Source organism: Felis catus, chromosome B4 (genome assembly GCF_018350175.1).
Source record: "Felis catus isolate Fca126 chromosome B4, F.catus_Fca126_mat1.0, whole genome shotgun sequence".
In the NCBI taxonomy this organism is placed as follows: domain Eukaryota; kingdom Metazoa; phylum Chordata; class Mammalia; order Carnivora; family Felidae; genus Felis; species Felis catus.
In genome coordinates this window covers 50,392,164-50,415,694 of record NC_058374.1, presented here as the reverse complement: position 1 = coordinate 50,415,694, position 23,531 = coordinate 50,392,164, and the positions used below count along the sequence as shown (strand labels likewise).

The 23,531-nt window shown below is 33.3% G+C and overlaps 1 protein-coding gene and 1 long non-coding RNA gene across 4 annotated transcripts in view; one reads left to right on the top strand and one right to left on the bottom strand.

Annotated features, from left to right (window-relative positions):
• The window catches only part of LMO3 (LIM domain only 3), a 391,565-nt gene that overhangs the window by 264,540 nt on the left and 103,494 nt on the right, over positions 1–23,531 (top strand). The window lies entirely within an intron of this gene.
• LOC111561331 overlaps positions 1–23,531 on the bottom strand; it is a 37,253-nt gene that overhangs the window by 701 nt on the left and 13,021 nt on the right. Inside the window, exon 2 of the long non-coding RNA XR_002743804.2 lies at positions 21,118–21,280. This is a non-coding gene — a long non-coding RNA (uncharacterized LOC111561331). The remainder of the gene's footprint in view (positions 1–21,117; positions 21,281–23,531) is intronic.

Below are 23,531 nucleotides of genomic sequence, written 5' to 3'. Positions count from 1 at the left end.
TAAGGCAAATAGAAGGACACAGTTAAACATTAGGTTTACCCTCTAGGTAAAAAGAGCACATGGCAGATAGCCACAAAATAGAGGTTTAAAGGGATTTACTAACTTCGGATAAATACAGTGCTGTAGAAGGAATTTAAAGAAAATTCAAAGCAACCCATGGATAACAGCCTTATGTTATATGGATTTAACACAATATGATTTAATTTTTTTATACAGAGGAATTAAACAAGGTAGTATAACCTGTGATTTCCCAACATTCTTGTTGATGTTTTAAAACAAAATTTAGTTTTTCTCTTTTATCAAAATGATTTCTAAAGGCCCTCCATATAATTAAATCAAATCCTCATTTTATCTTTGGGAAATAAAAATACTGTAGGATGTGTTAAGACATATTCCAGTTCAATGAGAAATGAATTAACAACTCTCAGTCTACTTGACATTAACAAATACGTACTTTGAGACTTCACTACATTATAATATTGTATAGATATTGTGGGTATGGATTCCCACTCCAGATTGCTACTTAGTAGCTATGTGATCCTGCGCAAGTCATTTAACCTGTCAGGGCCTCGGTTTTCTGTTCTATGAAATGGGAATGATTATAGAATGTATTCCATAGGGTTCTTGTGAGGTTTAAATGATCTAATACATGTAAAATACTCAGAGGAATGCCTGGTATATAATAAATATTCAAAAAGTGGTAGTTATCTGTGCTACCCAATAGCATTTCAAATGATAGCAGAGCAAGAGTAAATTAAGAAGTATAAAACAGTTACCATTTTGTTGTTGTTGTCAGCATTACATTCTGGTAAGATTCAGGAAAATCCTATTTAGTTACAAATTGCAGCTACTAAGATTGACTGAATTAGATTTGAGGAATTTGAAATATAGTCAGCATCAAATATTTGTGTTTGCTTTTTTAACAGGCAAATTAAAACATTGGCAAGTGCCTTTTAATTTAATTTTTAATTCTTATCCCTTTTGAGACTACACATAAAATATTCATTTATCTTCAATTTCAGTTTGGTAATATATGCTTGGCAATTAAGAACTTGATGTACTGAGAGATAAATGTATTTAGGTTAAATGTTAGTGCTTTGTATAAAGCCTACTTTGCAGGAATTGTATTATACTTCTTACTCTTTAGAAAGAGATGCAGCAGACCCCTAACTTTCAGAGCTTTGGAAATGCCAGTATGTCCCTACCCTCTTCAATAAAATTGCTGACATTAAGAACTCCTCCTTAATTTTACTGTTCAAACACAAAATGCTAAGCACGTAGAAGGCTCACAGCTTACTCTTGATTCATTACATTGATATCACTGATTTGGTCAGGGTAATTCTAAGACTTCCTAAGATTGGCCTTTGTTGTTGTGGGATACTGTAATTAAGAATAAATAATGGATTTAGGATTTTCTAATATGGGTGTCTTCCATTAAAATTAGCCCAAGTTTTCTCACTTCCCTCCCCTTCCCAAAAAAACTCAGTCTGTTTATATAGAGATAGATGGGTCTTTACAGATTCACGTGCATATACAAATAAAAGCATGTATGACAGTGCAATGCCTTACAACTAACAACTAAAAACAGTGTGTCTTAGGTTTATATAATTGACGTTACCTATAATTTAATTATACCAACTTTTTTCCTTGTTATACCAACTTAATTCCAATGATTACCAACTTTTTTCCTTGTTAATATTTTTCTTTTATTATAACTTTATTCATTACAACTTGTTAATTATTATAAGTAATTAAACTGTAGTATATTTGAAGATACTAACATGGGAAACTAACATGGGAATTGCAATATTTCAGAATAGAAGATGTGATTTTATTCAAGGTATTAGTTTTTTTCTGAGAATCATATGGCTCCTATGTTAAATCAGTAGGTGGCTTTTTGAAATAATTTTAATAGTTCAAGAATTCCAATGAAGGTTTCCATTTATTGGACGTAATTCTGCACATGTTATCTGAAGCATCAGTTTATTGTATCAATTCAATGGGATCATATTGGTTATCTTGTGCTAACTGGAAACAGTAGTTGAAAGCTTAATTCCTTTGATTAATTTTAAGTGAAAACAATACTTACAACTCAACAGTATGACTTGTTTTGTAGGAAAACCCATAGTACAAAGATTGGGTTTGAGAAAAGGGCAGTGGGAAATTAGAGACAAAACAATACATACGTGTGTGTGTGTGTGTGTGTGTGTGTGTGTGTGTGTGTGTGTGTGTTAAAAAGTTTGAGAAACCTGGAATGGAGTTCTAAGTCTTCTTCTAATTTTCTAAATCATTATAACCTCTTGTTTTAACCTACCAGTTCGACTTTCTCATCTTAATGCAATCAAGCTTACTTCTTTTAAGAATGGTTAATTCTCAAGTTAGACGTGTAAACAGAATTTACCTTCCCCAATACAGGCGTTATTCTGTATCAAGATATAACATAAGGGTGTTCTGTGTATAAATTATAATAATAATGTTCATGTGTAGCCCATGAAATTCAAGATGTATGCCTACCTGAATTATCAAGTCTGTTGGAGGTTTGGCTGTGAAGCCTATATATCACTAGCTTCATGAGTGCAGGCGCTCTGCACTGACTTAATGTACAATTATTTCTTTCATCTTTATATAAAGCCTCCCTACTTGCAACTTCCATTATACCTGTATGCTCAGATTTATTTAATTGGTTTTATTAATATCCATACTTATATAATGGAAATCATTTTTGAAAGTATTTGAGTAATCAAGTGTCCTAAGGAAATAAGCTTTGGTTAAAAAATACTCATTAATGTTGTTGAAGTAATGGATGCAATCCAAATGGCCAATGATAGTTTCAGAAAACTATTAAGCAGAATGTTTCCCGTCTATTAAAACAGTATTTACTTAAAAATGGGCAAATTCTTGTCATATTGTCAAGTGAAAAAGGAACTACCAGATTCCTTTTTCCTCCTGTATATAAAATAAGAATACAATTATGTAAAGAAAACAAAAAGTCATGAATCAGAAAAAATACTGGAAAAAAGACACTAACATGTTAATGTTTCCTTTTGTTTTTCTATGGTGAGCATATATTTCTTTGATAATCAAAATGATATTGCCTTATTTTTTAAAAACTTTGTTTATCTTCACGGGTGCTTGGGTGGCTCAGTTGGTTAAGTGTCCGACTTCAGCTGAGGTCATGATCTCATTGTTCATGAGTTTGAGCCCCACAAAGGGCTCTGTGCTGACAGCTCGGAGCCAGGAGCCTGCTTCGGATTCTGTGTCTCCCTCTCTTTCTGCCCATCCCCCACTCACATTCTCTCTCTGTCTCTCAAAAATGAATAAACATTAATTTTTTTAAATAAAAACCTTGTTTATCTTCAGAAGTCACTAAAATGATATATTATTTAGTATTTACATATTGCTAAACATATATCTATCATTGTTTCTTACGTTTAATCTTCAGTGACCCAATGAGCTAATTTATTCTTATCATTTTATAGCTGAGGAAACTTAGGAACAAAGAAGTTAAATAACTTGCCCTGACTTACACGTTAGTAGTCTGTGCAACTGGGATTTAAAGCTAGGGGAAATGGATTTGTCTGTGCTGTACAACTACTATCAATTTGTAAAACTGAGAAGTTTTTATGTTCTAAATTTTAAAATATTTAGGCATGGCAGAAGTATAGATGGTATTACAGACACCCATATACCCATCACTGAGCACTCACTAATTCATCAAAATGATGACAGAACATGTTCATTTAAATTAGTATTGATCCCTTCAAATATATCAATGGGAATATGTCACTTTCAGCTAATAATGCCATTCTAATTTTTTTAAATAAGAATAACTACTCTTTACTAAGATATTAAAATGACAGAGTGGGTATAAGTTTAACAAAATATGTACAAGATCTATGGGAGGAAAATTTTGAACACTTATGAAAAAAAGTCAAAGAACTAAATAATCAGAGAGATAGTCCATGTTCATGGATAAGAAGACTTATTATTACCAAGATGTCAGTTCTTAGACTCTTAAATATAGAGAACTGGTGGTTGCCTGAGAATAAGTGGGTGGGGAAAATGGGTGGAATAGATAAAGAGGATTAAGAGCACACTTATCCTGATGAGTACAGAAAACTGGAAAAAATTGTTGAATCATTGCATTGTTTTAATGTTTATTTTTGAGACAGAGAGAGAGGATGGGAGAGGGGCAGAAAGAGAGGGAGGCAGAGAATCTGAAGCAGCCTCTGCACTGTCAGCACAAAGTCCAACACAGGGCTTGACCTCACGAACTGTCACATCATGACCTGAATCAGTCAGATGCTCAACCAACTGAGTCATCCAGGTACCCAAATCATTATATTTTACACCTGAAACTAGTATAACACTGTATGTTAACTCTATTTAAATGACGTTTTAAAAAAGATCTCACTTCTTTGTAACTGGATCGATAGATCCAACACATTTCCAATCAAAATCCCATTAAGTTATTTTGTGGATATCTGCACACTAATTCTAAAGTTTGTATGGAGAGAGAGAAAACCAAGAACAGCCAGCACAATTTTGAAGGATAAGAACAAAGTTGGAGGACTGACACAACTTACCTCAAGACTTACTATGAAGCCACAACAATCAAAACAGTGTGGTATTGATGAAAGAATAGACAAATCCATGGAGCTTTATAAAGAACCCAGAAATAGAACCACATAAATTTTGTCAACTGAGTTTTGACAAAGAAGCAAAGGCAATGAAATGGAAAAAATGACAGTCTTCTCAATAAATGACGCTGGAACAACTGGACAACCACAAGCAAAAGAATTAATCCAAGCACAAACCTTACACTCTTCACAAAATGTAACTCAAAATGGATCATAGGTCTAGAATACACTGGGCTTGCTGATGACTTTTGAGATATAATACCAAAGGCACAATCCATAAAAGAAATAATTGATGAGCTTCATTAAAATTAAAATCTTCTGCTTTGCAAAAGATAGTGTCAAAAAATAAGAATACAAGCCACAGACTTGAAGATAAAGGATTTTTATCCAAAATACACAAAGAATTCTTAGAGCTCAAGAACAAGGAAATAAGCAACTTGATGAGAAAAGTGGGCAAAAGATCTCAACAGACAAATCCCAAAGAAGATATACTGATGTCAAATAGGCATTTGCAAAAATGCACAATAGAATTTATCATTCGGGAAATGCAAATTAAAACAACAATGAGATACCTCTTTATGATTTTTTAAATAGTAAAAATCCCAAACACTGAAATCACCAAATGCCAGAAAGGATGTGACAAGGAACTCCCTCCCATTCGGTGCTGGTGGGAATGCAAAGTGGTACAGCCACTTTGGAAGACTGTGGCAATTTCTCATGAAATTAAACATAGTCTTACCATACTATTCAGCAATAGTACCCCTGGGTGTTATTTCAAACCAAATGAATTGAAAATTTACATCCACCCAAAACCCACACATGAAATATTTATAGCAGTATTATTCATTACTGCCAAAATTTGGAAGCAACCAAAATGTCTTTCAGCAGGTTAACAAATAAATTGTACATCCAGGCAATGGAATATTATTCAGTGCTAAAAAGATATGAACTATCAACTTATGAAAAGACATGTAACAACCTTCAATGCATATTACTAAGCAAAAGAAGACAATCTGAAAAGGCTAAATACTACATGATTTGAACTATATGACTTTCTGGAAAAGCCAAAATTTTGGAGACATTAGAAAGATCAGTGGTTGCTAGGAGTTGAGGGGAGAGAGGGATAGATAAGGGAAGCATTTTTAGGCAGTGAAACTATTCTATATAATATTGTAATGGTGGCTACACATCATTATACATTTGTCCAAACCTACAGAATGTACAACAGCAAAAGTGAACCCTAATATAATCTGTAGGTTTCAGGTGATAATGATGTGTCAATGTAGATTCATTAATTGTAATAAATATAGCATTCTGGTGTGCAATACTGATAGTGAAGGGAGCTACACATCCTTGGCAACAGGAGTATATGAGAACTCTCTGCATTTTCAACTCAGTTTTGCTGTGAACCTAAAACTGCTCTTAAAAAAAAGTCTAAGTTTTTTAAATAGGCATCAGAGTATGCTAAGATATTCATATATTTATCTCATTTAATTCCCCCAACAATCATATTAATGTGAACCACTCTTTCCTTATATTACAGATGAGATCATTAAGATACAAAAGATTTATTTACCCAAGGTCATTAGAATCTACAGTGCATACTCGTAACTATCACAAATTCAAAACTTGTTGAAAACTTCCTTGTAAGTCTACAACAGATTGTGTGTGTGTGTGTGTGTGTGTGTGTGTGTGTGTATCACCAACAAAAGCAAGAGAGTCATTCTCTAAGCACAGTATCATTTCCTTTTTTTAATGTTTACTTATTTTGAGAGAGAGAGAGAGCACACGTGCACGCCAGTAGGGGAGAGAGGCAGAAAGAGAGGGAGAAAGAATCCTAAACAGGCTCCATGCTCAGCACGGAACCTGATGTGGGACTCAATCCCATGACTGAGAGCTCATGACCCAAGCTAAAACCAAGAGTCAGACATTTAACCGACTTGAGCCACCCAGGAGCTTCAGTACCATTTCCTTTTAATAATGAGATGCTATTTGAAGAAAAAATTAGTAAAGTTGGGTAATAAGGCTGAATAATGCTATCACAGATTAAACAACAACAGCAACCATGTGTTAAAGCCGTCACCAACTTGTGGCCTTGTGCCTAATTTTCCCACTGTGTATTTTGTTATTAGAAACCCTAACGTGGGAAGGATATCACACATAATTTCATACACCAGGTCACTTATAAAAAACTATGCCCAGATTGTGATGTGGCATCAATGAGCCAAAAATGGGTTGTGGTTCACCCTCTTACATGGTATAGGTTTTCTTCAGTCATTCAGTTCCCATCATCCCCTACTCTCTCACTGTCACTGAGGCTAGGTGGCAGCTATACTTTATGATAGCATTTGTCCTGCTATTTTTCATCTACTAGAATTGAGGAAATTTTTTACATCCATTTCTTTATAGGAAATATTGGAAAAGGCAAAGAGGGTCCCCTGTTTCATGAAAAACAGGAATATAAATGTATTTGTGGAAATGTTGAGTATCCTTATGTTTAATATGTCAATATTTCATGTCTATGTAAAAGAATACCACTTACTTCATGGATATGAAAAAATAAGAAAAAATAATTCTGACTAATATGTGGGAAAAATGTATGGTAAAAGTTTAATTAATTGAAAAATACTGATATTTAAACAGGGCTTATTTTGAAATGCAAATAAAATGTGGTGCTACAATGAAATGCAAATCTATATTAACTTAAAAAAAAATTGCTCTAGCATCAAGGCCTTTTTACAGCTGATAAGTCCATGAAGAAGTGTCTATAGAGGATAGCAGAAATTACGAGTCTAAAACAGAAACAAGTATTTGCAAATGTAAATCTAGCTGGAAATATAGTTCAGAGTGTAGAAGACAGACTTGAGAACTTTTAGGACAAAATATTGGAAAAGGTTAAGTATATTGGAGTTTTATATTGAGCTGATAAAAGTCCACATATCAATAATACCTATTTGGCTATCTTTTTCATACTGTAGTGCAATGATAGGCACAAATTGAGAAACTTATTTATTATGTGAGTAAATTCCTCAAGAGGTAATTTAATGTGTGAGCACGAAAAAGGGTACTGCTCTTGCAGTAGTATGAAACTTAAAAATAAGAACAGAAAATTTACATGTGTTCATTGTGTCATTTGTGAGGTAACTCTGAGCTAAAAACGTTAACACTGAAATGCATCATGAAGAGAGTAATGAAGACCTTCCTCCATGGCTTCAACCCCTGAGGTTTTGATGTTTTGCTTGATGAAATGAAGGCCCACTTATTAGTCATCTGTAGTTCACAGGGTGAGTAGAACAGATAAGACATGGTGCTGAAGGTATATATACATATACACACACATACACAGACATGACACACACATACAGGATTGAAAACAATTGCTTATCCTTGACATTCAGGTAAATTACCACCCGTCACCAGTTAAAACCAAAAATTTGGCTTTTTATTTTTGGTAGCGATTTTAAGCATCGATGTTGTTTAAATTTCTTTGCAGTAATTTTTGTACTAGATACACAAATTTGTGATTTTAGTAACTCATTCTTAGAGAAACTTTATCCTTGGGAAATTAAAATGGCACCAAGCTTCTGGCTCCTTTTCATATGCCTAGATTGTTCTACAAACACACAAGGGATTGCTGGAAATCAGAAATCCTCAAATTCTGTATTTAAAGACCAAATTCTTAAAATAAAAAATAGAGGAGATATAATGAATGAAGAATTACAAATGGTTTACTACTGAACCAGCATGCAATATTGTTTTACAAATCCAAACATGGTGACACTGAAAACCAGAACTCTACAAATTATAGAAACTCTTGTGCAAATATTTTATACATGTTTGGAAGTAGCTGTATTTGAGAACATCTGTTTTCCATAATGAACTGAAGAAAACTAAGCATCATTTAAAATTAAAAGATGCATTACAACAGAATACACAAAACCCAATGTTGACTAGAATAGAAGAAAGTGAAACATATTTTGGATCCAAACCAAAGGAGTAATGAATTTTTAAAAAAAGGAAATTTTAATCACTGAACTTATTTAATAGTCCCTGTATTTGCTTCCACGATAGCTGAAAGTAAAATAAAATATCTGATGTTCTATCTGTATAATATTATGCAATAAAAATAAATTAAGATTATATTTTTGGTGGTTGATTTTTTTGCTCATTCATCCAATTTTACTCATTTTAATTGTCTGGCTGAGACTCTACAGAAATGAGATGTAGGCAGTTTGAAATGATGGGTTTTATTATAACTGAAAAAAAACCATGCAGTCTAGTAATTTAACTACTTAAAAATGACTACACAAATTTGCATATGAGTTATAACTTAATGTCTTTATTTAATAGTCATACTTCTGAAATTATAAAATAATGTGCCTTTGTGAAAATTATGGGAAAATTCTGGGAAGGCAAACATAAGATTCTTTGATTTAAAAATTTTTGAAAATGATTTTTTGTTCAGTTCATTTATTAACAATGATAGTTAGAAGGGTGACAATATGTAGGTAGAATTATAAATGTGTTGCTAATGGAGCACAAACAGTATTAAACACTAAATGTGAAGGCACTGAAAATCAGGATTCTATATAAATCTCAGAAGGATCATTGTAACAACTATTGTGTAAAAAGAGTCTATCCATGTTTAGAAGTAGAATTTTTTTTACCTTATGCAAAATGTTAGATACCCTTCTGAGGGTGACATTATCTTCTCATTAAGAACGAATTTGATCTTTGGCTCCAGTTAGTCTCAAAATTTACAATTTATTCTTCTTTTACGTTGACAATTAATGTTAAAGTCTATATTTAATATTACAACAATATTCTCTTCTGTCAGGAGATATTGTCTTCTTTCATATATAAACATTACCTCAATTATCAAGGTTATGACAAATTATATTTTAAAGGGTAACATTATCCATGTCTGCCAAAGATAAACTAAATTAAATGGACAGATTGATAGATATAAAAAGGGATATTAAGAGATTATGGAATTACTTCCCCCAAGATCTTTTAAAACAGTCCAGATACCCATCTGCCTACAATAGTTTAGGTAAAGTTTGCCTGAAGCCAGCAGGATGAAGCAGAAAGATAACCTCTAGAGGTTTCCTTCAACCATATTTTTTCTACGATTTCACTCTATTGCCCTCGAACTGTACTGGCATCTTCTCAGTTTTCTGATGAAGAATCTGGGTAGCATAGATTTTTTTTCTTAGTGTTAACACAGCGTCACTCCAATTTTTAAGTTATATTTTTCAATGTGAAAGAAAGGTAGCCAAAATGGATGTAGTAACAAAATTCAGACTTGGTGTATAAAAATTAAATATGCCAAGCCACATAAATTTTATTAAAAATCCGGATGGCAAAATTGTAAAACCTTACTTCGTCCTTCATTACCACAATCTCATTGCCAAAAAATGATATGATTCGGATTTTCAAACAGAATTTTTGTTTTCGCCATATCAGTTTAAAAGCATATTTTAAATAAACTGAGATACGGTCCCTTAATGTTAAAAGGGGATTGGAATATCTTCCCCCACCAAAAACAAAATATTTAGGTATTCTTTTTTTTTGTAATTTATTTAGTTATTTTTGAGAGGGGGTGGGGGACAGAATCCTAAGCAGGCTCCATGCTCAGCACGGAGCCCCACACAGGCTTGATCACACAAAGGGTGAGATCATGACCTGAGCCGAAATCAAGAGTCGCTCACTTAACCGACTGAGCCTTCCAGGCGCCCCCAAATTTCTAGTTCTTCTTTAAGTAATAAGTGAATGCAGGGCGACCACATAAACCATGCATGTGGGGCACTTCCAAAAGTCTGAGGTGCGAGGGGGTTGCCATACACATAAGTGAATGGCACCCCCTTAGAGTAGGGCAATGCTCACCTGCACAAGCACTTGTGATTGCTCTGGAGTGGCAGTTAGATCACGGCCCACTCCTTTTGTACTTGTTTTCCTGTTGATTGATTATGGAGATTCTGAGAAATTCAGTTTTAATACGTGCTGGTTACTTAATGTAAGAAGTTAAGTAATAGTTCAAAACAACTGTTCTGAACGCTATAGTTTTTGTTGTTGTTAAAACACCAAGAATATATTTGCCTTTTCAAATCTAGCCATTATGTTTTTCTTGTTAGTTGTTCATTCATGGGAAGTTCTATTATAAATTACTTGTGGCACTGACAATATTTTAACTGGGCCAAAACTATGCCATTCTATGAGTATTCGGATAGTTTTATTAGCTGCACACGTAGGAGAGGAAACCACTATCTTCATAACATCTGTAAGAATGGCTTACATAATGAATATTTGCACAATTAATGAGTATAGCACATTTTTTTCAAAGTCTGAAATGATTTGTTATTATTTAGGACATATGGCAATTGTTGCTGAGGACTGAAGTATTTTTACAGACAAGTTTGTTTATTCAGTGGAACGTTGTTCAGCAAGACAGAGTAAGTCACCTACTTAGTCTAGTGGTCCAGTGGTTAAGATTCAGCTCCCTCTCCTAACAGAAAAACTGTGAAGCGTGAGTGAATTTCGGTGTGAGTGTAACAGTGAAGGGACGGGAGGGAAGACACTTTCTCCGAGAAAAAAAATATCTGATTGACTTTCCATAAATCAGATGTTCAAAATTTACTTAACTTGAAAATAATATGCTACCATTGTGACAAGAACCTAAGAGAAAAATATGTAGGAACATATGTAGGCTAGAGAAAAATATGTAGGAACCACGTATCTCAAGAAAGCATGGTATCATTTAAAAAATCTGTTACAATTTTTACATGTGCTTCTCATTCATCAGAAGAAGAAAATATTTGCGTTTCACAAAATAAACCTACGTGGCCTATAACACAAACTACACATTGTCATTTTATAATTATAGATAACATGCGATAAAAGATGGATTGGGCGTTTTCACTTAATTTTCTTTTGCTAATCCTAATTTAGAGAAGATAAATTCCATTATACTGTGCATGACTGTATTTCATCTTTGTGAATGCAAGAGAAAGAGATGCCTATAGTAGCTTATATACGGCTGCAGAAAAGGTTCACGTAGCTAGAGCCACTCACTGCCTCGTTTCTCTTTCAATTATACTAAAATCATTTAATAAAAAGAAACGTTTATCACATCTCTGATCTAATCCAAGAAAAGACCATTATTATACTTATTTAAGTTTTATGCCTTTTTTCATAAGATATTGCGTATATTTATATGACTCATTGCAACTACTTTAATAGTTTTCAAATAATGCATATATCACTTTCTACAAAGAATCCAATAAATTAACAATAAGTTCTGGCCACTACTCAGAGGGAAAAAACTCAAGCATACTCTAGCTGTATAAATCACAAGTCCAGTTTAACGTGAATTAAATGCATAAAATCCATCAGTGTCTCTGGAATTTTGCCCAAAACATTTGAAAACCACGGATAAAGCAAATGTGATGCAGTTTGGTTTGTGAAAGATGCTCTTTTCCTTCATGTTTCAGAAAGATAATAAAGCTCGAGTCAAGTGATAAAAATAGTTAAAAATTTAAGACTTACAACAAGTCTGTTTAGTAAAGTTTGAAACCGGCAAGAGACTTAGGCATTCTATATTTTTCATTTCTTGTTGTTAAAGATTTCATTGTAGTACCTGTAAAATGTGTGTCTATGCTAAGAAACATGCAGTTTATAGTACTCATTTCAAAACCGTCTGTGTTTGAAAACAATGTTTGGCACAAGAAATCAGCAAAGACATAGGAAAAATATTAAAATCACTGTGGGAGTGACAGCAAAAAATGGAGAGAGACAGATTCTTCCAGTCTGATCCTTTATGATGCTTTTCTAGTTATTGAGTATATAAATTTCAATCCCTTAGTACAACTGAAGGGGGAAAACATGATTATCATATCACTCAAAGCTTCACAATTTTAAATTCAACTCTGATATAAATTCAGTCTGTATAAAATGACTTTTAATATTTTGTTCCTTAACATAAGTATTAAATTTTGTATGATTAAACATTTATTTACTCTCTCTTCCTTAATTTAGGTTTTTGTTTGCTGTTGTTGCCATTCCTATCCCAACTTGGCAAAATTATCTTTCTGTATTAGGGCAAGGGAAGTTTTAAAGCAAAAGGTAGCACTGGCCGTAGCAGGTAATTAGACTTTAAGAGCAATCTTTGGTAAAATAAATAATGTGAAGGGAAATTGTTGTGACCACTTCAGCCTCTCTGCTCCACAGATATGAATCCATAATGTTTCATAAAAAAAGAGAATTAGGAATATATATAAATAGTCAGACATCATTGGAATTACTTGCTTTTAGAATTTGCTTAATAGAATTATTAGCTTGCTGGAAGGTATAGGGCCAAAGTGAAGGATTCCCAGTATATCAGAGCCCTAAAAGGAAGACATTTTTCATCCCATGATTATAAAGAGACTCTGTAAGCTGTTTCTAAAACAGAAAAACAGGAGGCAGGAAAAGCCAGCTTCTCAATAAAGAAGATTACATGCAGAGCTGAGACAGAACCAGACACAAGTTGGTAGTGAGCAATTTGGTAGTGATGTTCATTTAGTTTTCTAGTCCTAAAAAGTCTTCAATGGCTACAGGTAGTTGACAGTATTTACAGAAGAGCTTTGGATGCAAACAAATGACAGTATTTTCAGAAAAACTTCCCTTTATAGCATTCAGGAGTAATTGTTCAGTGTTGGTTTAGAAAAAAGGGGTGCCTTTTAGTGATTGAAGTACCAACACCTTTCATTTCCTTACGATGATGATAATCTTGAAGAAAGGGCTATTAAATTTTAGACATTTTAAATATCTTATTTCTTTAATATATTTAAGATTTCTTAGTTCTTAAAGAGTCTACTCTGCCTTTGATACATGTGCTTGGGGCTCATCAGCACTAATGGGAATTAACAACAAAATGGACACTTAATCATTTATCTTACATTATAGAAAGGCATGATTTGCGGACTTGATTAGAACTGTAACTGAACAAGATATTATGAAGATGTGATTCTCTTAAACATGTCCATTGCAATAATTCTACTGGAAATTTATTATAAAACTTTTCTTCTAGATAAGTCTGCTGTGATCATTGTTTAAGCATACGAACAAAATCCTATAAAAATATGCAAGGTATTGGAACACTAGCTATTTACAAAAGTAAAGACATGTATTCATAGCTCATTTAACATCCATTTAGCCTTTACTTGGTATACATCAGTTCATAATACTTACTGGTTTTGAAAGTGAAGTTTTCTTTGTCCAGAAAGCTTTGTGTGAAAAGAATTTTCACTGTTTTTTTTTTTTTTACTAGGTTTGAAGTTTTTAACAGATAAATACTTTCAGAAAACCTTACCATTTGTGTGACACACATTTATAAATTCAAGCTGAGAAAAATACTAATCTATATAAATATTCCGTAGGCAACACAGAATGTGTATTCCTTGGAGCAAAGCAAAGTGAGAACTGGGAATTTTCGTGAATTTCAGTTATCCTGATACCGATTATCTGAGCATACCCAGTTTCCAAGTGGCTTCTTGCTGTCTTTATCTGTACTGCTTTTCTCTACCCAAACGATGCACAGTTTACTTCCCTGAAGACATCTTTGCTCCCTACCAAGCTATTTTATTTTACAGCCCCAAGTCAGACGTTTTTACTGTTGCCAGCAATGTTTCTCGCTTCTAGTCTTGAGTCGCAGTGTTCTTCATTGTGGATATTATACCACCATCACACCATGATAGAAATGAATTAGGTAACAAATACAGATTTTAGATGATCATTAGTTTGGTGGTTCAAGTTTTTGGTGGTTTTTGTGCTTATTGAGGGAGTGCAATCTGACATAAGTTTACATTAACTTGTTTATCTCCCTTTAAATCTTTATACAGAAGAATTATGCTTTAAAAAAGAAACAAGAGCAGGGGCACATGGGTGGCTCAATTGATTAAGTGTCAGACTTTAGCTCAGATCATAATCTCACGGCTTGTGGGTTTGAGCCCCAAGTAGGGCTCTGTGCTGACAGCTCAGAACCTAGAGCCTGCTTCAGATTCTGTGTCTCCCTCTCTCTCTGCCCCTCCCTGCTTCTGCTCTCTCTCTCTCTCTGTCTCTCTCTCAAAAATAAATAAATAAATAAACTTAAAAAAATAGAAGCAAGAATACAATCTGTATTGTGATTTTGGAAATTCTGTTATATAGCACAGCCAAAAGAATGGTCACCTATCAGAAATATGGGTACAGGGGCACCTGAGTGGCTCAGTCAGTTAAGAGTCTGACTTCAGCTCAGGTAATGATCTCATGGCTCATGGTTCAAGCCCGGGTCGGGCCTTGTGCTGACAGCTCAGAGCCTGGAACCTGCTTCGGAATCTGTGTCTCCCTCTCTCTCCACCCCTCCCCTGCTCACGTTCTGTCTCTCTCTCAAAAATAAATAAACATTTTAAAAAAAATTTTTTTAAGAAATACGGGTACAAACTGCTATTGAATGTGAATTATTAATTTGCCTTATCAGAAGATTCAGGAAAATTAAATTATTTTTAAATGGAACAAAAATAGTGAATATCAATAACCAGAAAGAAAATATAATATAAAATTCAGTAGCTTTCTCATGTACAATTATAACCAGTTAGAACACTTTAAAGATTTAGTGTATAACAGAAACAAAACACGCAATTCTCAATAATAAACTTTATAAGAATATACGATATCCATCAAAATACTACTAAAAATACACTTGGAAATTAAAAGAATGTACAGATAAATTTTTTACCTAACTGAGAAAATAAAACAGTTCAAAGATGTCAAATCACCCCCAGATTGCTTTATATATTGGAAATCATTCAAAAGCCTAATCAAATAACATTGAAATTTCAATTGATTCTAGTAATTATCAAAAAAACTATGCTTGAAAACAAAATTTTTGAAAAAAATAGAAAAAAATAATTGTAATGGCATAATGATATTAAAACATTCTAAGATCTATAAAGTATAAAACACATCTTACTATACAATAAATAAAAATGTGGTTGATAAGTAATATAATAAAAATACATCAACAAGACAATATAAGTAATATAATAAAAATACATCAACGAGATAAATAATTTAGTAAGTAAATTGGATGGCATGCATAGGAACAGATCCTAGCACATATAATATTGTATTTTAAGATACTATTGGATATCACAAGTTAATGAATCATTTAATAATTAGTGCCAACATAATTAGCTATTTAGAAAAAAGTCATAACAAACATTTAATTAAATTAATGCCTAAATGGAGTTAGCTCTTTTATTTTTTTTTTATTTAAATTTTTTTTTTCAACGTTTATTTATTTTTGGGACAGAGAGAGACAGAGCATGAACGGGGGAGGGGCAGAGAGAGAGGGAGACACAGAATCGGAAACAGGCTCCAGGTTCTGAGCCATCAGCCCAGAGCCCGACGCGGGGCTCAAACTCAGGACCGCAAGATCGTGACCTGGCTGAAGTCGGACGCTTAACCGACTGGGCCACCCAGGCGCCCCTGGAGTTAGCTCTTTTAAAACACAACAAAATGTAGGGGCACCTGGGTGGCTCAGTTGGTTAAATTCTGACTCTAGCTCAGGTCATGATCTCACTGTTTGTGTGTTCTAGTCCTGCATCAGGCTCTGGGCTGACAGTTCAAGGCCTGGAGCCTGCTTCGGGTTCTGTCTCCTCTCCCTGCCCCTCACTCACTCACACTCTGTCTCTCTCTCAAAAATAAATAAGCATTTAAAGAAATTAAAAAAAAATTAAAATAAAATACAACAAAATGTAGATAGTTAACATCAGGATAATAATAACTTTTTACACAACAAAAAATAATAGAACACATTAAACAGGAAAAAAGTAATAGATTTTAGTTGGTTAAAATCAATAATTATTACGTGTCAAAGTTATTAAACACAGAAGTAAAACCAAGAGGAAAACTAGGTAGATTATTTTTAATATTGTTCCAAATAGCAAATATTTAAATATAACAAAATATTATATAATTTAATAGGAAAAAAATAAATATCTAATAAAAGGTTTGACAGAAACAAGGATATTAAATAAGAGAAAAAAAACAAATGATTATTAAATATATGAAAAAATTAGCCTAAGAAACCAAAGAATACAAATTAAAATAAAACCTCATTATACTTGGTTCAATAGAATATAGTTTCTAAAATGATAACATTTAGAGGTAAGAGTGCAGTAAAATATTCACTTTGAGAATGTAAACTGGTAAGAATTTTAGGGACAGAAATTTAACCATATGTTGTACTAATTAGCTGATATACATTAGTATCCTTAATTCAATAATTCAACATTAAAGAATTTATCTTGAGGTAATAATCAGAGACCCTCACCAGATTCATGCACATGCACACATAGTTATTTTGTTATTTTAAAGCAAAAAATGAGTATCTTCACCATGTGATATACTAGGAAGCATTTAAAATAGTATTTTCAAAATATTTAATGATACGAAGAAATGTTCAAAGTATGTTAACAAAGCATGTACAGAAGTATCTATACCCTTAAATAAATTGTAAAAAAGAAAGAAAGAAAGAAAGAAAGAAAGAAAGAAAGAAAGAAAGAAAGAAAGAAAGAAAAAGAAGGAAAAGAGGAGAATGAAGGAAAAGTAGAATGAGGAGAAACCGATTAAATATTTTGTAATTTATGTTTATTTGTTTCATTTAGTGAATGGTATCATGCAAAACAGAAACTGGAATCATTTTGTTATTGTTGTTTATTTATTTATTTTGAGAGGGAAAGGGACAGAGAGAGAGAGAGAGAAAGCACACGCATGCACACTAGAGGAGGAGAGAGGAGAAAGAGAGAATCCCAAGCAGCAGAATCTCGGTGGACAGCGCAGAGCCCTCGGGGGGGCTTCGTCTCTTGCATGACATCTCAACCCTGAGATCATGACCTGAGCTGAGATCAAGCATTGGATGCTTAACCAACTGAGTCATCAGTTTGCCCCTATCTATCCCCTCCCTAGATATCATATAATGTCATTCATCAGTTTTTCAATATATACTTCTAAAAGATAAGGACTTTTAAAAAACTATAATACCATTGTTACATCTAAAATGTAATAATAAGTTGTTAATATTATCAAATATCCATTCAGTGTTCACAAATATGTCATAAATGTCCATTCCTTAGACATATTCTAATATGAAAGTCCATAAATTGCAGTTAGTTGGTATGTTTAAGTATCTTGTTTGTAATCTATAGCAGGGTTTTCTGACATCAGCACAGTTGACACTGGGGCCCATAACTGTTGCAGGGGACTGCCCTGTGTAAAGTTGGATGTTAAGCATCATCCTAATCCTCTGTCTAGATGCCAGTAGCACTTCTCAAATTGTGATAACCTCAGATATCTCCCAACTGTTAAATGTCCGATGGAGGTGCAAAACCACCTCCAGTTGAGGACCGCTGATGTACAGGCTACTTCTTTTATCCCTAGCTTTTTTCCCTTTTTCAGATTATTCTTGGAAGAGCTTGGAAGATTTGTTTGTGTGGATTGTCCCACAGGCTGGATTTTGCCAATTGCATCTCCCAGGTGTAATGTAACACATAGAGTCATCCTCTATACTTTTGTAAAGAGTGTTGGATTTAGAGGATGAATCACATCACACATGACCAGAAAAATTATTTCTTCCCCTCTTCATCGTCAAAATCAAGTCAATTGAGTCCTTTGCTATCAAATCTCTAATTCTTTCAAATCTGCCTACTTTCTTCCCTCACTAAATTATCCCAGTTCAGGCCACAGTCATCTCTCACCTGGATTAATAACCCCATTCTCCTAACTGGTCTGTTTTTCCAATCTTAGACATATCCAATCTCTTCTTCACAGAGAAGCCTGAGTGAATCTTTCTAAAATGCGAATCTAATTATTCCAAGCATTCTGCATGTCTCCTCAAACACCTAAAACACTCCAGTGACTCTCCATTGCCCTCCGGGTATTGTCTGGATTCCTCTCTGGGGCTTCTTATGTACTTTGTGATTGGACAACCTCTTATCTGTCTAATCTCTTCCTACTCAACTTTCAGTATAGGTCTCCATACTTTCTTTTCATGTATAATTCATAAACAACATATGCTCATATTTCTGTGTGTTTAAAATTTTGTGTAAACAGTAGCATATTGTTCCTATTCTTTTGCAACTTAACTTTTTTTAAAAATTTACTTTTTATTTCATGTAGAGTTAGTTTTTTAACTACTACCCAGCAATCCATTGTTTAAATAAAACTATTTATCTTTCTACTTCAATATTTTTGTGTTTCTAATAACTGGCATGAAGTTGCTATTCAAAAAATGTTGACATACCTAAAGGCTAAAGCTAAAAGAAGTAGTTACCAAAATTAAATATTATAAAGAATCAAGGGTGAGGTTTAAGAAAAGGCAAAGTGCTATACTTTTAAAGTTTTATACTTTAACTTATCTTTTTCTTTTAAATTTTTTTAAAGAAAATCTAATTTTAATAAAACTAGTTGCACAAATTTTTATCTGTTCTTTCTGAACCAGTGATTCCTAAATAACATTCTGTATTGCAGAATGCCACTAAGAAATCTCCAATCATGTCATAAAATGCAAACAGAATTAATTTATATCTATAGAATTATAACAAACATTTGCCAAGTAGCAAATTTAAAGAGATTTGGACTATATTTTTGCAAACCCAAATCAGCAATAAAATATGGAACAACTTCAAATAGTGGGATATCTTCATTTTTAAAATATACCACATTCTGTCCATTCTTCACTAACAAAAATGAAAATAGATCAGTCAATAATCACAGTCAAAAAGTATATGGATAAAATACTTTGGAAATGCCCTCACTGACTATTTTTTAATTCCCTAACACAAGCATTTTCTAGAACCTCAACTATCTTTAATTTCTCATTTAGTTACATGTTTATCTTTTAAACATACCAAAATGCAAACATAGATCATATTGGGAAAAAAATAAAGGATGCATCTTTAGCATCCAAAACAGAACTTATTAGTGCCTTATGAAATTATAATTCAAGTGATAAGGTAATTTTTATTGAATAAAATAAAAATCATTAAAAATAAAAGGAAAATTTAAAAAGTCACATTGTACATCTTCTAGTTTTTTTTTTTTTTAACTCATTTAAGATCAGCTGAAGTAGTAAGAAATTTGTGAAATCTCACCCAAATTTCAGTTTGCAGTCTGGTAAACTTTTATTTATTCTGAGCTTGTTGATAGCATCCAGTCAAATCTTTTATGTTTTATTCATGTGTTAGACAATCACTATTGACAATTAGTACCTACTAATTCCAGATCTGTTGACTTAAGAACTCCCTTCATTTACTCAGATTTACTTGACTTTATTTACAGAGAACACTTTTGAAAACCAAACACTTAACCACACGCCCAGATCTAGGAAGGTTTAAAGAGGTAGTTCTTGAACATGATTGAAGGAGAACAGAAAATTCTCAGCATTGCAGATAACTACTGAATAAATGAATAGATGATAGATGATCAATAGGTGATAGATGATAGATGATAGATAGGTAGATATAGATACATACATACATACATATGTAGATGATAGAAATCACCTCTTTCTAAATCAAGCTTTTCCATTATTTCATAATTATTTTAGGTAAAGTAATTATACAAATTATCAGGGAGTCCTTCCTTCTATTGTCAGTATAAAAACATAGCCCAAATCCAAACCCTAAATTATTTTTGATAATCCAACATGTTATCAGTGCCTCTGTGCTTCTGATGCTTCTAGTATTGTAAATAATTTACCTACTTATTACCTATTACCTACCTTATTGTTGTAAAATTCTGTTATTTATTCCATGCCTCCTTTTTGGGTTCATTTGGCACAAATATATAAGCAATGTGTATAATTTCAATATTTAAAAAAACTAACACATATCACTGCTCTTGACATAATTTTTACTGCAAATGATATTTGTAGGTTCTTAGACCAACTTTAGTTACTATTTCCAAGATATTTTAAGAGTCCTGACTGAAGTTAAGTGAATATTATGTTAAGTATTTTGACATCAAAGTATGAAATTTCTGAAATTACATTTAAAAACGGAGAATAACTTTGGAGTGGGAGGATGATTGAGAGGAGGTTGACTGATGTGGTCCTTGAAATTAAAAGTAAATATAGATGCATTGAAATTTAACCTACCATAAGTTGTCAAAAAACAATTTAAAATAAATCTCTACAAAAAAAATTGTTTTTATTTCATTAAACTGAGGTTCATCTCTCTTCTTTTAATTTATTTGAACTGTATACACTTTATCAAAAAGTTAGGGGTTATATTTAGTATCCAATCATCTACCCTATAAATAGTGATAGCATTAAATCTACAAATACATTTTAATTCAATAGAATACCTCTATTCTTATTTCAAAGAAAAATTATGACTATCAGCATCATCCTTGTCAAATTCTTCTTTTCACAAATGTCCTTATACACCCCCAGTCTCACCAAATAGGGATAGGGGTTGTCCTCTTCATCCAGTTGTGCTCTTGACCTTTTCCATTTCTATACCTTCAAAAACAGTCTCTACCATGCATTCCTCCCAACCCGTCTAACTTCAATCTCTTGGTTTTGTAATAACATTCTTCAATTCCTTCAAGCTTCTCTCCTGCTAAAAAACAAATGATAGATAATTATTTTGAAAGAAATATTCTTCCTTATATCTGATATGCCATATGATTTCACTCATATGTGGAATCTAAAAAAAAAAAAAAACACAAATGAACAAACAAACAAAAAACAGAATCAGACCTATAAATACAGAGAATAAACTGATGGTTTCCAGAGGGGAGGAAGGTAGGGGGATGGGCAAATTGATGAAAGGAAGTGGAGATACAGGCTTCCTGTTATGGAATGAATAAGTCACAGGAATAAAAGGTACAGCACTGGGAATATAGTCAATGATATTGTAGCAGTATTGTACGGTTACAGATAGTAGCTACACTGGTGGTGAGCATAGAATAATTTGTAGAGAAGCTGAATCACTATGTTGTACACCTGAAACTAATGTAACATTGTATGACAACTATACTCAAATATTTTTTTAATTTGATATACTTTAAAACTTTTTAATAGCTTTTACCTTTACTCAGATTTCTTAAGATGTTGGTTTGCCCTGGCAGATTCATCTTCCCTATAATTCAGTTTCTCCACTACTCCGATGAAACTATTGCGACAAAACTTTTTAATAGCACTCATAGAATAAAGATCCTATAGTCTTATCTAAATATGTGTCAGCAGCCTTGACCTGCCTCTTCTCTGAACTTCAAGATATATATTGACCTTATCTACGAAACAGACAGCAATATAAAACTCATTCTAAAACTGAATTTAATAAATTTCCCTCCAAATCTGTTTTTTGTTTGTTTGTTTGTTTTCTTTTTCCTTTATGTTTTCTCCCAATCAGTCTCAACATCCTTGGAGGTCTTTTTCTATCAGGGAAACATTATTCTGCAGCTTAAGAACTGGTTGGTAGGGGAGTAAGGAAGGGAGGTTGAAGTTAGTAACATGAGAAGAAAACATCACTACTTCTTCATCCCAACTGTACAATTGGCATTACCTGGGGAGCTTTCAGAAAATCCTGATGCCCAAGATATTCTGATGTAATATTTTCACAGCATCCACTCAATGATGGATATCACATTAGTCACCGTGGACAAAATGTTGAACAGGCAAGGTGTTGTCTCTGCCCTCACAGTTTTTAGTCCATGAATGGAAACAATTAAACAGTCAATCTCTCTTTAGAATAACACTACTATAATAAAAAAAATATACAGATGGCTGTCACAGAACATGCAGGCTACCTAACTCAGATTCAGAAAGTTAAGAAAAGCCTCTGGAAGAAGTGACTTCTTTGAAAGGAGATCCAAAGGAATAGCCAAGCAAAGGTGAGAAGAGTTGCCTGGGCAGAAGGAACAGTATATTCAAAGCTTTAAAGCAAGAAGGGGACATGACTCAATGAAAGAAATGAAAGAGGTTCATCTTATCTAAAACCAGGTGCAAGTGAGAGGAAGGTGAGTAGAGCTGAAATTGGAGAAGTAAACAAGGATCATATCAAGACGTTTGGAGTCTCTAAGAGAAGTGATTAAACATTCCTAATGAGGGGCAAAGTTTTAGGTTCACATGGCCATGACTTTGACAAACATGGTGGTAGGGAGAAACTGAAAACTTCCCGTGTCACTCATATTTAAAAAACCTTTTTAATTTTTTTTTTCATTTTTGTGTTAGGTCAGAAATACCCATGCTATAATCCATGAAATAGTTAGCCAGGAATCATGAAATCAGTAAATTCTCCTAAAAGCTAGTCTTTTTTTTGTTTCCTTCTTTATTACATTGTCCTGAAAGGGCCATGGAGCTATGTAGGAAGTCTCAATGGATCACTCAGTACCATGTCCTCAAGCCGATAACCTGGATGGGATTGCAAATTTTTACCACCTCATCCTTGAGGCCACACACACATCATAAACACTTCCAAACACTAGGTCCTCTGTATTTTCCTTCTAAATATTTCTGGAATTTACCTTATTCTTTTCATTCTTTTTACTACTTGCTTAGTTATAGTAGTCAGAATGATGGAGACTCAAAGATGCCCACATCCTAATCCTAACAACATGTGAATTTGGGATACCTTACATAGCAAATGGGGTTTTGCAAATGTGGATAAGGTTAAGGGTCTTGAGAGGGGGCCATTTTCTTGGATTATCCATGTGGGCCCAATTTAATCACATTAGTCTTTGAATGTAGAGAACCTCTCCCAGCTATGGTCAGAGAAAGAGATGTGATGGCAAGAGTGGACTCAGAGAGACAGCACAATGCTGGCTTTGAAGATGGAAAAAGTTAAAAATGTTCTCCTGGAGCCTCCA